At 50.4% G+C, this 16334-nt stretch overlaps 2 non-coding genes across 2 annotated transcripts; both read right to left on the bottom strand.

Annotated features, from left to right (window-relative positions):
• Positions 1 to 518: 518 nt before the first annotated feature.
• On the bottom strand, positions 519 to 590 carry TRNAP-UGG (transfer RNA proline (anticodon UGG)). Its single transcript has one exon. It is a non-coding gene; the product is annotated as a tRNA-Pro (tRNA).
• Positions 591 to 1216: 626 nt separating this feature from the next.
• On the bottom strand, positions 1217 to 1290 carry TRNAT-AGU (transfer RNA threonine (anticodon AGU)). The gene has a single exon. It is a non-coding gene; the product is annotated as a tRNA-Thr (tRNA).
• Positions 1291 to 16334: the final 15044 nt, after the last annotated feature.

Below are 16334 nucleotides of genomic sequence, written 5' to 3'. Positions count from 1 at the left end.
TGTGACATAAATAGGCACTTAGTGCTTCCATTTAATGTGGGGCTGAATAAAAACATACACAGGGAAAAAAAGTAAAAGATGGGTAGAAAGTGCACATCTCTCTGTGAATACATCTGTGAAAATCAGTGTTTCGAAGTTTTCAAAAAGAGGAAACAGGAAGGTGAAGAGGCTGCATTGCACTGCAAGTACTGCAGCATTTAAGTCAGCTCTCATGCCAGAAGGGTAAAAGAACATGTAGAAAGAAAGCAACACATTCAAATTAAAGAAGAATGTGAGATTAGGGATAAACAGGCCAAATCTGAAGGCTTTAACAGGGCATTAATGAGAAAGAGAACCCAACACGGCTGCGTTAACGAAGGCGTGCGTGCTGTTTGTTTTGCTGGGCAGCCGCTGTTTCTCATGGAGGGACCGATTGGTGGCTTTGTGAGATAATCCTGTCCAGCAGCAACTGGAAATGGCCCCACCTGCCTCTGCAGCTGGATAAAAGGGACCACTCAGCACACCAAGGGGGCTAAGCAGGGCTCATCTGGGAGTTGAACCCAGGACCTCCTGCACCCAAAGCAGGAATCATGCCCCTAGACCAACAAGCCAAGTACTGATGTGTCTCATGCCTGCCCTGCTTTATTTTAGACCCTTGTGACACAGGACAGACCTCAAGGGCAGGGCTTGGGATAAGTCCTCACGGGTGTGCAGCTGTTCAGGCGCTCTCACACCCGTAGTATCAGGGCTCAGCCCTGTTACAAGGATGTCCTGGAGGACACCACAGACCTCCAGGACAGCCTCCTCAGCAGTTGCCTTCACCACCCCAAAGACAGGGATGACGTAGCTCAGGCTGGTGCGTGTGGCCAAGTTGAGCAAAGCAATAGCCCACTCCCATAAGGAGCAGGCTACTCCTGTAAGGAAGAGATCTCTTCCAAATGGATGCAGGTGTAGACAACATCCCAGGGCTGGCTTATTGCACAGGACATTACTGAGCACTAAACCCAAATAGCATTAATTGCATGTGTAGGCAGACCCTGTGACTTATGAGGGACGACTTGTGACTGAGTACAATGATCTGACTAGGTTTTAGGTTTGAATAATGATTGGTTTTAGAGTCCAGAGTTCCAAAATTTAGCCCATGAACTGCCTTAAAGCAAGGAAATAGTGAGATTTAAACTCCCAAGCCCAGGCCTCTACACCCTGAGCTACAGAGCCATGCCAAACGTAACAAAGCAGGCCTTGCTGGGATTTGAACCCAGGATCTCCTGTTTACTAGACAGGTGCTTTAGCCAACTAAGCCACAGGGCCTCCCTTCTAGGGGTTAAAATCATGGGAATTTCAGCAGTGTCATTCAGGGTTTATATCAGGACATCAGTTTGGCTTCTTTGTGTCCCTACAGGAGCCTGATGATCAGGGTTTTCCATTTCCCTCGGAAAGAAATGGAAGCCCGTGAATTTTGCAGTTTTGCCATGAGCTCCCTGCAGGTTGGCACAGTTCATATTTGCCCAGAGCTGGCAAGGAGCTGGAGGAGGGCGGTACAAGCACATGGCCCCAGGCAGCCCAGAAAGCAGGTCCTGATGGGGGGTGTAGGAAGGGGCGGTATTGAGCCCCCATAGGGAGGGAAGGGGAGATAGGGGTAGTTGGGGAAGGCGGGGGCTGGGGCTGCCCCACTGTTCCCTGCCACGCTGGGTCGTGCCCACTGGGCTGCGGCGGTCCCAGGGTAGGGGAGCAGGGTGGGAGCCTGAGCCCGCAGGCTGTGCCCACAATGTGGATAGATCTGGGGGGTACAGGTCCCCCCTGCCTCCCGGGGAGTGCGTGCAGAGCCAGAGAGCTGCCACCCCCCCCCCCCCCGCCCAAGGACACAACCTGCCCTGCGCTCAGATCTGGCGGGCACGGGTTCCCCCTGCCCCCTGGGCGTGCATGCAGCAACGGGGAACCAGCCTCCCGTGCCCAAGCCCACAGCAGGCAGGCAGCAGCGGGGAGCCGGGCTGCAGAAGCTGTGACCTCCTGCCTCCTTGCCCAACTCACAAGCTTCTCCTCTTCTCCTTCCCTCTTCTCCTCTTCACACACCACACCAGGTAACAAGGCCACACACCTTGCCACAAGAACGACTTCAACCGGGGAACTTCAAACTGGGCAGTCAATGCTCTACCAGCTCAGTGACACCGCTTCTAGGAAAGAAAAAGCATCCCTCTCGGCTCAAGACCGTCAAGCAGGCCAGCGAGCAAGTGAAAATGGTAGCAGCCAAGCATTTCTATCGGCTTCACCGCGTGGTGGAGCTTGCACACGGCCCCTCCAACTGGGCTCCAGCCCCTGGAAGAATAAGGTTGAGTGAGTGAGAACAGGTTGGGGCTGGTAGCCAGGCCTCTCGACGTCTAGTCCCAGCTCTAGGAGAACATAGTTAGAGAAGGGGATTGTGCGTCAGGAGTCCTAGGATTCTTACCTAACGTAGGAGGTGTGTGTATGTGTGGGTTAGTGCTCCAGGCAGGAGAGTTTCAGTGACTAAACCCAAGACATTCTCCAGTGGCAGGCTATTCCAGGCCTTGGGGGCTCCGACAGTAAAGAAATTCTTTCTTATGTCCAGTCTGAAACGGTCTTGCAGTAGTTTATAACCAGTTGCCCTTGTCATCCCAAGGGGCGCTCTGGTGAACAATCGTTCCCCCAAATCCTGGTGGTCACCCCTGATAAACCTATAGATGGCCATCAGATCTCCCCTGAGCCTGCACTTTTCCAGGCTAAAGAGCCCCATGGCTCTCAGCCTGTCGTCGTAAGGTCTGTTTTTCTGCCCTCCGATCATGCGCGTAGCTCTTCTCTGGGCTCTCATGACAGTAGATTCAGAACCAGGACCCTATTAATGATTACTGAGCTAATATTTTGTCAACATGATGCCTTGCTATGGGGCATTGCAATGGGGAATTATTTGTTTTTTGCACCTTATAACCTGACTTTTATTCTCATGTTCTGTTCTCACGCAAAACTGCATAGGAACTAACCCAATTGCAATCTGGTGCCTCCCTGCATCCTAGGAGCCTTCAGAAGAAAACTACTGAAAAATTGCATGGCTTCCAGGCTGGCCCCAAGCCTCTTATGCTGTGCGTGATGCTGGGGCTGGTTTGTGTTTCATGCGGCGTGCAGGGATAGAGCTGTACAAATGCTGCCAGCTGCACATGTAGACAATCCAGAACGCAAGCTGCATGCAGTGCCTCCACTAGGCCATGCCTTGGCTTGATCTGGCAGAGGGGGCCATCTGTGTGTGAGATCCCTGGGTTTAAGGGGAGCTGGGACCCTGTGTGTATACGAGTCAGGGGAAAGTGGTCTGAGGGGCTGTCATATTTCATAGATTCATAGACATTCGGGCAGGAAGGGGCCTTAGAAGATCTTCGAGTTGAGCCCCCTGCCCCAGAGGCAGGAAGCCATCTGGGGTCAAAGGATCCCAGCAAGATAAGCATCCACATTTCTCTTGAAGGTGTTCAATGTAGGTGCTTGAACCACCTCCGATGGCAGGCTACTCCAGACCTTGGGGGCTCAGACAGCAAAGAAATTCTTCCTTATGTCCGGCCTGAAAAGGTCTTGCAGTAGTTTATAACCACTTGCCCTCGTCATCCCGTTAATCCAGTCATCTACAGCATGAGGAACAGGGAGATCCAAGCTGCCCTCAAGCAGCTGCTCCACAGGCTGATCCTCTCCAAAAACAATATGCACATCTGTGTTTTATGACTTTGCTTTACTTACATTTATTTTAGAATTAACTCATGAAATTATTGTTTTAGTGTGCAACCTAGTTACAGATTAAGGTCGGATTGGTGAAGAAGTAGGTAAATAGATGGAAAGATAGAAAAACATAACTAATTTGTCCACTTGTGAATGGAAATACTATAATCAACCTGTTCCTCCTCATTCTGAGTAGCTCTTTGTGCTAGAGCTGCATTGTATTATGTTTTGATATACCGAAATATAATCAATATTGAAATATAACATAGGTATTCAGACATGTTTATACACATTATTTATTTGAACAGATAAAGATTTTTTTCCAATCTGGCCCTTATTCCAAAACTCAGAGAAGATGAATAAGTGAAATAACCTGAATATTTCAATATTAATATAGAGTTGTACATACAAAAAACACAGACATTTTCTGTCTACATGGACGTACTCATCCTTCAGTTTCTACTTTCTGAAGTCTGTTTCTTAGCTGCAAACATTTTAGCTAGGTTAATATGAAATATAAGGTTAAATAATGCGTATAAAAGTGTGACATTTATTAAGTACACAAAAATGTCAAGATAGATACGTAATTCTAGGCAATAAAAGAAATATAATTATGTCATGGCAGGCAAGGTTCTTTGAGTAGATGTGATATCTTTTATTAGACCAACTAAGTAGTTGGAAAAAAAGTTCTTGGCAAGGTTTCAGGCACAGTCGCCCTTCTTCAGTCTCTGCCGCTCTAAAACTCCAAGGACAGAGAGAAGCTAAAAGTGTGGCAGGATGTCAGCGCGAATGTAAATACAGTAGGTAGAAATTAGGAAGACAGAAGGTAAAGCAGGGGGAAGGAAAGGCAGGTGGGAAAAATGGTGAAAGGGAGACATGAAATGATAGAAAACAAGGTAGAAAAGAGGCTGTCTGTTATAAAAGAAAGAGTTGGAGGTCAGGCAAACAGAAATGAGAGAAGCTAAAAGTGTGACAGGATGTCAGTGAAAATATAAATAGGTAGAAATTAGAAAAACAAAGGGTAATAGCATTTTAAGTGTTTAAAGAAATAAAAGAATAAATTTTACACATTATGGTAGTATCAGATCTAAGAAAAAAGTATCATGAAAGCTTGTTTTATTCTGAATTAATGTTGAAATGATTCTAATGATCTCTTTTTGGGCATGATGTGGATTCAAATATTGAATTAAATCTCCATAGAACATCTTCAGTTGCCTAAGTTGTAGGTCTGTCAGACTTACAGGATTGGCAATAATAGTGCAAATGATTTTTAGAGACTGAACTTTGAATCTGAAAGGATGCTGTGCAGCCAGGCAAAGTATCTTATCTGGGTTAAAACTGGTTAAGTGGCTCTCCCTTGCGCACACACAAGAAACCTGAGGGAACACTCCCATCCCAGGTGGTTCCTAGTGCATTAACTCCAGTAATGTGCTTCTGTGATAAACTATGTTCCTGTTGGTAATATGTCTAGGTTAGGTGTCTGTATGTTACAATAACTGCTAGTTAATTCCTAGTCTACAGACTGCCTTCACCCCATCTCCAGTGAAATTGCCACCTCTGTCCAAGTCTGTAACCTTCAGAATTCCCATCTACCAAGTACACTTATTAGTTACTGAGTTGTTTTCTGAGATATTTTGTGGGAAAGGCTTCAACCCAGGAGGAGAAACTATCTACAACTATGAGGATATATTCAGAACCTCTTGAGATAAGAGATAAGTCCCCACTGGTTAATTTTCCAGAGGCCCAGAGGCTCTGTCTCATGAGAGAACATTTCTGCTTCATATTTTTAGGGTTATGTTTAATCCCAAATTAAAAGAATCAAAATTAATTTTAAGACCATTGTCCCCTTTGGCTACAAGTCTCATTCACCATCCCTTCTTCCTTTCCTTCAGCTTTGGGTGCTGTACAGTTGTGGATTGTGTACCCATGACAAGAATTATTTTCTCATTACTCTGGCAATTGCCCCAACCATATAATTACCTGTGCATGCTAAAGGGCTGTCATGGTTTTACTATAAACATTTTGGTTCAACTAAACAGTGGTATTTCAAGGTAGCCCAGTAACCTTTCATCACTTTAGCTTGGCACTTGGTAACAGCCTACTGGGGAATGCCATCAGTGTATCATATGTTTTTGTTCTTTTTGGGCAACTTTCTCTCTCATAAGGGGTGAAAACAGAATTGAAAACCCATTCTCAATCCACTTTACCATTGAAGCAACAGCCACTGATAGTGCCCCGTGTGTCACAGCCATTCAGGATGCCACTGCCATCTCCGCTGTTTACACTCGTGTGAAGAAGCAATGCAATCAATGCTCTACACTCCATTCTTTGAATTGTTCCTAAGTATCTAGGGTGAATTTCAGCAGTGACACACATGTACATATATGGCATCTCAATCACTTACATTTTATAATATCATGTGTTTGTGGAGAGGAAAAGAAGTAATTTCTTTTGTCACATGCAACACGTTCTCAGTCAAACCAAGCTCATGCTTTTGGAGCCTGAAAAATGTCTTCCCAACACTTGCAAGTGGCAGTATTTTCTAATGCAGTAACAGAGCATCTTAACAATCAGGACAGAAGAAAATTATGCCATCCATCTGCCTATGGAAAGGCAGTGGGGGATTTTCTGACTGAAAATAGACTTTTATTATTCTTCATGAATGTACCTATTCTTCCATTTTATAATGTAAGGACAGAACAGAATATTTATCTGGAATTTGAGAAATATTAACTGTAAAACCTATAAAGCTTTGACTGCTATTCCTAGAACCAGGTTTTGGAGCACAGGTATATTTGAAACACAAGGAAGAGTAGTATGAGTAGGATTTATGATGTCAGCTGTCTTAATTAAAAGATGGAAGTCATAATTCATGTTACAAAGCAGCCAAATATAGAACATGCAATATTTGTCCATTTTCTTTTTGCATCGCAGATTTTGTAACCTGAAGTTTCTCAGATTAGAAGAATCTTTGTTCTGCCCTATGAAGTTAGGACGTGAGGGTGAAGGCTACATGGTGCAGTGATTAGACATCTTTGTAAAACAGTTCTTGCATATCTACCAAATATTGCCCTTTCTTATCTCATAATGGTACACGTGAGGCACTGGCTTACATGAAGGTGTTGTAGAAATGAATATGCAGCAGTATTCACCTCCAGAGTGGAGCTTTGGAACACCTCCCTGGATCCGTCACGTTCAAGCAAGATTAGTCTCTTGAAAAGTCAGGATATGGACTGATTCAATAGCATTCAAAGGTATTTGTTTCCTTTGGATTATTTTGCAGAGCTGTATGGAATTTCTCTGCTGCCATGGCAGATGCAGAAGTAGGAAATCAAACGTCCATCACTGAATTTATCCTCCTGGGCTTTGAAATTCTTCCAGAGTTACAAATACTTCTCTTCCTGATGTTTCTCCTACTCTACTTTGCAACTGTGGCTGGGAATGTCCTCATCACTGTACTCATTATAGCTGTTCAGCATCTGCACACCCCCATGTACTTCTTCTTGGGAAACTTGTCCTGCTTGGACACCTGCTACACCTGCACCCTCCTGCCCAGGATGCTGGCCAGCTTCCTCACTGGAGACAGAACCATCTCGTTCTCTGACTGCTTCATCCAATTTTTTTTCTCTTGTATGGTGTTAGTTACAGTGTTTACAGCTGTTTACTAATCCAGATGTGGTTCTGCCAAAGTTGCCAAATCAAATCTTTATCCTCTATTAAGGCTGACGAGAGTGCTCAAACCATCAGGCTACAGACTCAGTCTCTCTTGGACACAGCCTATGACACGAAGTCCTATTAGCCAAAAAAGTGAGACCGTGTCACTCACAGCTTCTCTTTAATAGCACACCCCTCTTTTCTGTTGGCAGACCCCAGGGCAGACAACTACAGCACTCTGGAAACACAACCATGCCTTCATCTGATTTCACCCCATGGTCACAGAAGAATAAATGCAACCATGAAGTCCTGGCCAGATCAAGTCATATGCATAATTTTGGAGCTTCCCTGTGGCAGCTGCTTTTTGCTGACCTTATTCCTAGGAAACTAATAGCTTCTACTCATTTCAGCCATCAGGAAAATCCTTGCTTTCACCAGGACACAAAGAAGAACCAATTCCTCTTTCATCTCTTGCTGTCTAATTAGACCTAGGAAATTAATATTGCAAATACTCCACTCTGCTTGAGACCCCAAGTCCCACAACTCACCCCAGGCCTCCAGCACTATCCATGTTCACCAGTTGCTTTTCCTCAGTTTAAACCACTGTTCCTGCCGCTCCAGGGTAGGAACCTGTCACGGCGGGGTCCTATAGGAGGGCCGTGATCTCCTTACGATCCCCTCCCCGTGCCAAGTCGGCCCAAGGGCACCCTCAAATTCTCGCCCGCCACATCTTTGATGTTTATGTATAGTTGGGAGGCTGCCTTGCGTCTCCTTGGGCACAAACTCCTGGACCCCTCGCGGGTCTTAACTTGCACCCATGGGTGCCTTGGGGCACCCCAGCCTTATGGGCTATGTGTGGCTCCTACCAACCCCTAATACCACGCCCCAAGCCTTGCTGATAGGGAGAGACATACCAGCGTCTATCCCATGTACACAGCCCGTCTCTCGGGCCTCCTCTATGTACTCTCGCCCGCTCTCTGGGGCCTCCTCTATGGTCTAGCCCATTCTGGGCTCTCTAATACACAGCCCCTCACTGGGACTCTCGTCGAGCCCACGCTGGGCCTTCTCTAAAAGTGTTGTCCCGCTCAGGGACCCTCTGGTGGGTCTCCAGTCCTTTAGGCCAACCACACGGCTACCCTCTCTGATCCCGGCTCACCGCACTGCTATCCCCTCTCCTCAGGGACAACCGCAGCACCTTGCCTCTGCCCGAGGGGTGTTGCTGCACTAGCCTACAGCCGGGCTCGCTACGCCCGCCTCGGGCTTTTCAATAGTCCCCCTTCTCTGGGACCTTGCATGCCCACGCTGGGCTTCTCAATAATATCGCCCCCTCTCTGGGGTCTCTGCGCCCCCTCTGGGGACTTCTCAGCGACGCCCCCTGACTCTCGGGCCCAGCACGCTGCTGCCCCTTCTCCCAGGGCTCACCGCACCACTACCCCCTCTCGCGGGGGGCAACTGCAGCACTCCACCCTGCTCCGGGGTTTGTCGCAGCACTAGCCCCTCTGCAGAGGCTCACCGTGCCCGCACTGGGCTTCCTAATAATATCGCCCCCTCTCTGGGGCTCGTCGTGCCCGTGCTAGGGCATCTCAGAGCTGCCCCTCTCTGGGGCTGGGGTCTGCATACCCCGCACAAAACCCAGGGTCTATGTTCCCCGCTCACAACCCACTGGGCCTCCTCCAACCCCTATAGCCTCGCCCAAACCACCGGTGTAATATCAAAGCCTGAACACAAACTCGAGCCTCCTGGCTATAACTCAAACATAATGCTCTCTGGCTGTAACAACTTAACTCCAAGCCACCTGGCTAAACCATAGTGCTCAATCCTCTCAGAGCTGCCCTCCTTCCCTCAGCTAGAGCAGTTCTGGCATTGCTCCAGCTCCAGCTCCTGCTGGCAGGGGACTGCCAGCCCAACCTCAGCCCTGGGCTTTATAAGGGCCAGGCCCTGCCTCCTACAAGCAGCTGGCTCTCCTTAGCTGCCCCGGCACCCCGCAGCTGTGCTCGTTATGTCCTGCCAGGGCTCTCTCTCTCTCCCTGGCAGTTTCTACTCCCTAGGAGCAGGCACTGAGGTGCCCTGCGACAAAGTGATTGTCAATACACTAAATGTGTCAGGAGAGGGCAGATTTGCATTGCTTGTATTAGAAATAAGCCAGCGCACTATGCCCCACCACAAAACTGCACCTTGGCTCGAGCACCGCCGCCCCATCTCAGTTCAAAATCCACTTAACCATTATACAGGATAGGTGTGGAGAGGAGCCTTCTTGCTGCTGTTTGCATTTCCTTTCCTTTTACATGTCCTGGTGACGAGGTATTTAGCAGAATTCACATGTTTCTTGGAATCTGGCGGGGCCGCACCACGAGCACTTTTGCTGTGGCCTCCGACTTGTAACCTTGGGGCTGTCTACCATGCACTTGAGCACCCCCAGCACCACAACCCCCTGCTTTGTGCGATGAACAGCTGCAAGTGCAAACTGTCTGGGACTGTGTGTGTGTTGCTCTAACCAGGGAAGGGAGGAGAGGAGGAGGGGCAGAGGGAGGGAAAGGGCCCGTTGTACATAATAACTTGTTTTATTCATTTTCCCTGCTCCAGGGATGGAAATGGTTGGCTTTGTATGATTATAGGTTTCACCGTCCCTGAAGACTTTGAGGAAGGACGACTCCAGTGTTACCTACTCCCACTGGGAGATCAGGAGGCAACCCCGCTTAGCAGGCTTCACGCCAAACCTCCATCCCCATAAATACCCCAGCTTTATGACCACCTTGCTCCAGACTGGGGCCTAATGTCAGGGACTGGGTGGCAGGGGACCTTGCCTGGCAGTTAGGCTACAACTGCAGGAGGGCAGGAGTCAAACCATAGGCTGCACCAGGGGCCAGGAGTCAGAGACCAGTTCATCAAATCCAGAGGCAGAGCCCAAAACACAGGCAGGGTTAGGGTTCAGGAGTCAGCAACTGGGTTATGACATCCAAGGGGACAGCTAGAAAGTCGGCGTTCAGGAACAGAGCCAAAGTGATTCAGAAACCAGGACCTGGAGGGAGCATGGAGCTATGGACAGCTGTGCCTCTCACTCCCTGCTCAGCTCTGGGTGGTCGAGGTTGGGAGGATGGAGAGACAGTCCATGGAGCAGGAGTGGTGGGAAGATCACAATGGATTTGGGGAAAAAACAGGGAATTATTAAGAAATTCTTGGAGATTCGTGCTGGATCTCAGAGTTCTTAATAAATGCATACCCTTATTAGCGCCTATCGTAGCCTCATATCAGGATTTGAGTGAAAAGATGACCAGTGAGAAAAATGTATTTTCCACTTGTGATGTTGGAAATGGGTTTTGGTCACTCTAGCAGCAGGGCCAGTGGAAATGAGCCTTTACTTCCTGAGGGATTCAATGTACTTGGGTGACAGACACGAGGAAAGGGCTTGCAAGGCAAGTCGTGCAAGGAGAGGCTGAAGGAAACAGGCATGTTCAGCTGGCAGAAAAGGCACTTCAAGGGAAACGTGAACACAGTCTTCAAAGAAATGAAGGCTGTTATGAAGGAGAGGGCAAACACCTTTTCTCTCTTGCTGTGGAGAGTAGGACATGGACCAATGCCTTCATGTTTCAGCCAAGTAGGTTGTGATTGCATAGCACGAAAACCTTCCTCATGGTTAGGACAGGGAGGCAGTGGGATAGGCTGCCTAGGGGAGTTGTGGACTCTCTATCACTAGAGGTGTTCAAAAGGGGTTGGACAACCACTGGTCATAGAAATTGTAGACATTAGGTCTGGAAGGGACCCTGAGGTTCATGGAGTCCAACCCCTCCCTGCTCTGGGCAGCAATAATCTAGGTATACCTGGTGCGGATTTGCAGCAGGGCTCAGGATCCCTGCAACGGCGGAGCGGGAAAGTTTGCCGATAGTTGCAGAAATGGATGCTTACAAGAGCACGTGCATGTTTGGGATGGGTGCTGAGGCAGGAGAGGAGAGGAAAGAAAGGGTGCAGGGGAGACTTCCCCAGGAGGGAGGGCAGGATGAAGGATGAAGCTGCCACCGTATCTCTGGGTAACCTGTTCCCGTGTTTTACTACCCTCCTGGTGAGAAAAGTCTTCTTAATATCTAATCTAAACCTCCATTACTGCATGTTGAGCCCGTTGCTCCTTGTGCTGTCACCTGCCACCGCTGAGAGCAGTCCAGCTCCCTCTTCTATCCAACCCCAAATCAGGTAGCTGAAGACTGCTATCAAATCCCCCTCAGTCTCCTCTTCTCCAGACTAAATAAGCCCATTTCCCTCAGTCTTTCCCCCTAAATCATGTCCCCCAGTCACGCTAAAGAAGGACACTTAATCATTCAGACGCACTGTGGGCCTTGGCCATGACGAGTACATGTGACTTCAACATGAACTGCACCAAACCTCAGTCTGGACAAGATGGTTGCAACCCAGTCCTGTAGCATCTGAGGGCTTCAACTAGCCCTTTTGGACAACAAGATGACAAACCAAAGGAGGCCAAGCAAGTAGCAGCTCAGAGGAAGCTTCTCCCGGTCCTGCCCTGTTTTTATCTCTTACAAATCCAACCGTGGGCAGATCGAAATACTAACTCGGTGTTGGACGGTACCGCGCTGCTTGAGACGACAGAAGAACTCCCCGGTGATCTCAGGGCCGGGGATCTCCTACATTAAACAAACTGAGCCTCCTCGGGGGATGCTTGGATGTGGAGCCTTGTGCAGCCACGTGAGAGCTGACACGATACGCAGCCCCTCATTGGTCAGCAGCCCTCTATGAGGTCACACATGGTCACCTCGTTGTCATGGTGGTGCTTACATCACAAAGGCTGTTGGCTCACCTCTTCCCTGTCTCCTGGACCTGGCGCTTGAGTGGCTCCGGACGCCTTCGCGATAGGAGTTGCTCAGCGAGCGAGAGACGGAAAGCTTGTTGAAGCCATTTCTGAATAATGGAAGACACCGACCTGACCCTACACGGCAGCGGTAAGATGCCCAGGCTGTTCTCCGTGCCTCGTATAGCCTGATCAGCTACATCAGGTCCTTTCACTAAAGCGTATTGAATAAGCTTGATTGCAAGGGATCTCATGGCCATTTTAAAATGTTGAAGACTTAATACATGTGAGGATGAGCCGTTTTCATTTGAGTGGCTGTTGAGGAACCACTCTAACTTAAACAGCCCTTCCACACCCCCAGAACATGTAGAGGCACCTTAACTTTTGAAAACTTTGGCCCTAAGCAATCACGGTGTGCGCTCCCAATTCTCCAACTAATTGCCAAGGAGAAAAGACTTGTCACTGTCTACATGATGGCCCTTATTTTCCTGAAAACAAATGTCACAGTAATTTCTCCTTTCAAGTGCCTGGGTCATTTTGTAAGCAAATCTTCCAGCATAACAGAGTCGGAAGAGGAGCAAGGGGAAGATGCATCTTCCTCTCCTTGACCAGGTCCCTGTGGCTGGTCCAGCCGTGGCCATCGCACACGGGACTGATGATTATAGCTTGTAACGCTTTGAAGCTGGCCAACTCCAGAGCATCATCTCCATCCCACTGACAACGAAGGGATTTTTGGCAGAACTAAGTTGCTGTAAGGAAAGTGCCTCAGGAGGGCGGCCTGGAGAGCTGTCCTGTGGGTGCTGTGCTAGGAAACCTTTGCTTTGGAGCCAGGCCACAGGGTTCGGCTCCGGCAGAGCTGCTAGCGGGGGGTGAAGAGAGAGACCAAGATGACATCTCACATGGAGATCAGCAGAGTCCTTTCCCTCCATTTCAGGTCTTTCCATTGGTGATGCCTCTGCAGGGAGAGGGTCCGGCCAGGCATCAGAGGTGGAGCTGGCCATTGCTGTGAGCCTTGTGCTGGAGAGACTCCAGCGGGAGGAGGTAGGGCTGGTCCTTGCCCATCCGCTGTGTCTTTCCCATTCCTTCTCCCCCAAAACAAGGTCCCAATACAACATGCCCTCTGTCTATTGTGATGTCACTATGACATCAGGGCACGCTCACACGGGCATCATCTCCCCGCTCCCAGTGCATGGTGGGTGTGGTATAAGCCACGTTCAGACAAGCCCTCACCCTGCACATAATGCCATGAGCCTCTTGAGCGTCTTCCTCCAAGTATCGTGCAGCATTGAGCTGACATAAACTATAGTTTCCCAGCAACCTTGTGAGCCTGGAAAGCCTCAGCGTTGTGTCCCGGGAGGTGAAGTGGTGTGCCCATGGCCCACAGCAAGTCAGGAAAAGAGCTGGGCATCCAGCCAAGGGTGCTGAGTCTCTGTCTAGACCCCGGCAGCACCCCTGCCCCACCTCATGTGCTCTTAGACACGGGTGACCCCACTGTGTCAGGGGAACCTGGCTCACAAGTATTTCCACTCCTTTCTGCATTCAGCAACACACCCAATCACACAATGGTTTAAGGCAGCATTTTGCTTGGCAACCCAATGCTAAATTTGCTGCTTGGGGTCACCCGGCAGTCCCTTATCACTCCCCAAGTGTCCCCCTGGCTGAAGGAAATGTGCGTCAGTCAGGGACACCTCCCCAATGCACGCGGGGGACGGTGCCTGTGATGCATCTGGCTACTTTTCTGATTGTATTTCTGCATCTCCCGCCACCCTGGTGCATCCTGCCCTCCCAGTGCCTGACACGCCTCCCTTGCTAGTGCCAGCTGTCAACATCTGCATGCCAGGGCCAGGGTTGTGTTCCTGTCCAGGGAGCAAGTTCCCCGTCAGAGCTGCTGTGATCCTGGGTGGCTGATGTTCAACACGATAGTCCTGGATGGTCAGGCGCTGGTCCCAAAGCAAAGCCTACCCCATTCGTGGTTCTCTCTCTTGTTGTGTTCCCAGGAGACAAGAGTAACCGTTTACTCCAGCCTGGAGCAAGTCTTGCAGGGGGACATCAAGGGCCTGGACAGGAGCCTTGTCAGGAGAATCATTCACTTGGCCTCCAAAGACTTGAGGGAGACCCAGGTGAGTGAGCTCGGCCCAGTTGCTCCACACAAAGCCTTAGTCTGTGCCCAGTTTGTTTGGTCCGGTGCAGCCTGAGCCGACGGTGCGCCTCCTGCACGGACCCTGGTTAGGGGCTGCAGCCTCGCTCAAGACCGATCTCCAGATGTTTCTGCACAGCACAGACAGGATCCAGCCCAGCGCTGAGCTCCTCTGAAACCTGGGGCAGCTCCGGTGCTGGGACAGCCCAGAGCGCAGAGGTGCTTTACTGGGGGCAGCACCAGCATGCATTGCCCAAGACATATCCTGGTCCATGCTGGAGCTGTGTGCTGCAGCCCAGGTGAATTCTGCACTTGAGCACACAACTAGAGCCGAAATATTGTTCATCCAAGTGTTTCCATTGGCGTTCATGGGTGAGGGCTCTCATGCAGGGAATTATTAGGGGGATTTGGTGAATTCAGGAGCAGCTTTTCTAGTGTGTGGCTGGTAGGTGGTGGGGGAGGCAGTTTGCTTGGAGTCAAGGGCTACCCAAGGATGGCATGGACTTAAGACAGTGGAGATGCTGAGGCTAATGCACCACTCTGCCTCCCTTTCGGAGGAGGGACCTTGATCCCCAGCTTGACTTACGGCGGTATCAAGTGTGCGCCGGGCGCCTGCTCCAGTTTTATGTTTTTATTCTAGCAAGAAACTGAGGAAGTGCAGGTGGCGGCAGGAAAAACCCTCGTGGCGCTTGCCGGCACCTTTTACAACGAGGTGATGCACGAGCTGCAGAGCCACGTGGACATCATGGAGCTCCCACCCCTGTCTTTCCTGATCATGCTGGGCGACCTGGTCTCAGCCTATGGTACAGCATTGCTCCCTCGCTTGTGTCTCTGTTCAGGGTTTGTGGAGGGAGGGCATGAATACCACCTCTGTCCAATGGGGCCACCACAGCTGACCTGGATTTGAGGCCCAAGGAGTCTGCCTCCTGGCTCTAAGGAGACGACACTAACTCCCGTCACAGCTGGAAAAGCATTTGGGATGGGAAGGAGTGGAGACCAGGTGCCATTCCCCAACATGCCCCTGCACCCCTGCTCCTCTCCTGCATCTGGGCATGGCCAGGGCAGCAGACACAGAATTGCCCTACGTAGGGGAGGTCACTGTGGGGTTTCCTGGACATCCGCAAAGCCCCAGTGTGTTGCTCACCCAGCATGGCCAAGGTGGGGAGGCCACAGCAGGCAACCCAGGGCAGCCCAGCCCAGCCCAGCCCCGGTGCCGAGTGTGAGGGATGAAGATCGTCAGGAACGTCTCCAACAGCACAGTGTGTCCTCCCATCCCTTCTGCAGCCCTGAAGTCTGAGCCCTTTCTGGTGCTGACGCTCAGCAAACTGTGTTACATGCTGCGGCTGGTGGAGACCAGCCAGATGAAGCGGGCACTGTGTGCAGGTGAGTGCCAGTCCCTCCTGCAGGTGCCCCGGTGGGCACCCAGGGCCGAACCTCCAGCCTGGACCCCGCCGGAGCGTGCCGCACTGGCCAGGGGACCTCCGCTGCAAACACCCTGTCTTTCCTCCCCTCCGCAGTGGTGCAAGGCTTTGCTCACGCTGCCAACATGAAGTTCCAGGTCAGGGACGAGGTCCCGTTTCCCATCAATCGGGCGGCCAACTACTGTTTCCATGTGCTCCCTTTTTTCAGTCTCATGAGGAGCAGCTGGCTGAGCAGCGAGGACCCAGAGGTGAGGGCTGCTGTCTTTCTAAACCTGCAGCACATCCGTCACATGTCACTATGCGTGCATGTCTGTGCAGTCGTGGCAGGGACACCCCGTGTCCGGGGTGATCTCACATGCGTGAGAAATGCTCTGCCCGCAGGTGACGTGCAGTTGTGTGCGCTAATGGCTGGCAGTGAGCACTGGGGTAGGGGCAGGGCCTTCCAGGTGTGTCTCTTGTGGTGTCTGGGGGGTGGCAGCAAGGAGGAGTTTGCTTCCTCTGCACACTAGCCTGGTCCAGAGCAACCTCCCAGCAAGTCTGTGCGAGGGACTCAGTCCTGCCTTCCCTCTCTGCAGCTGCAGCAGGCTGCGGTCCAGGCGCTGGGACCCGCCATGGGTCTCTTCCTCCATCACGA

This window comes from Alligator mississippiensis, chromosome 7, assembly GCF_030867095.1.
Source record: "Alligator mississippiensis isolate rAllMis1 chromosome 7, rAllMis1, whole genome shotgun sequence".
NCBI lineage: Eukaryota > Metazoa > Chordata > Crocodylia > Alligatoridae > Alligator > Alligator mississippiensis.
The sequence above is the reverse complement of the archived record's forward strand: the minus strand, read 5'-3'. Positions and strand labels throughout refer to the sequence as shown.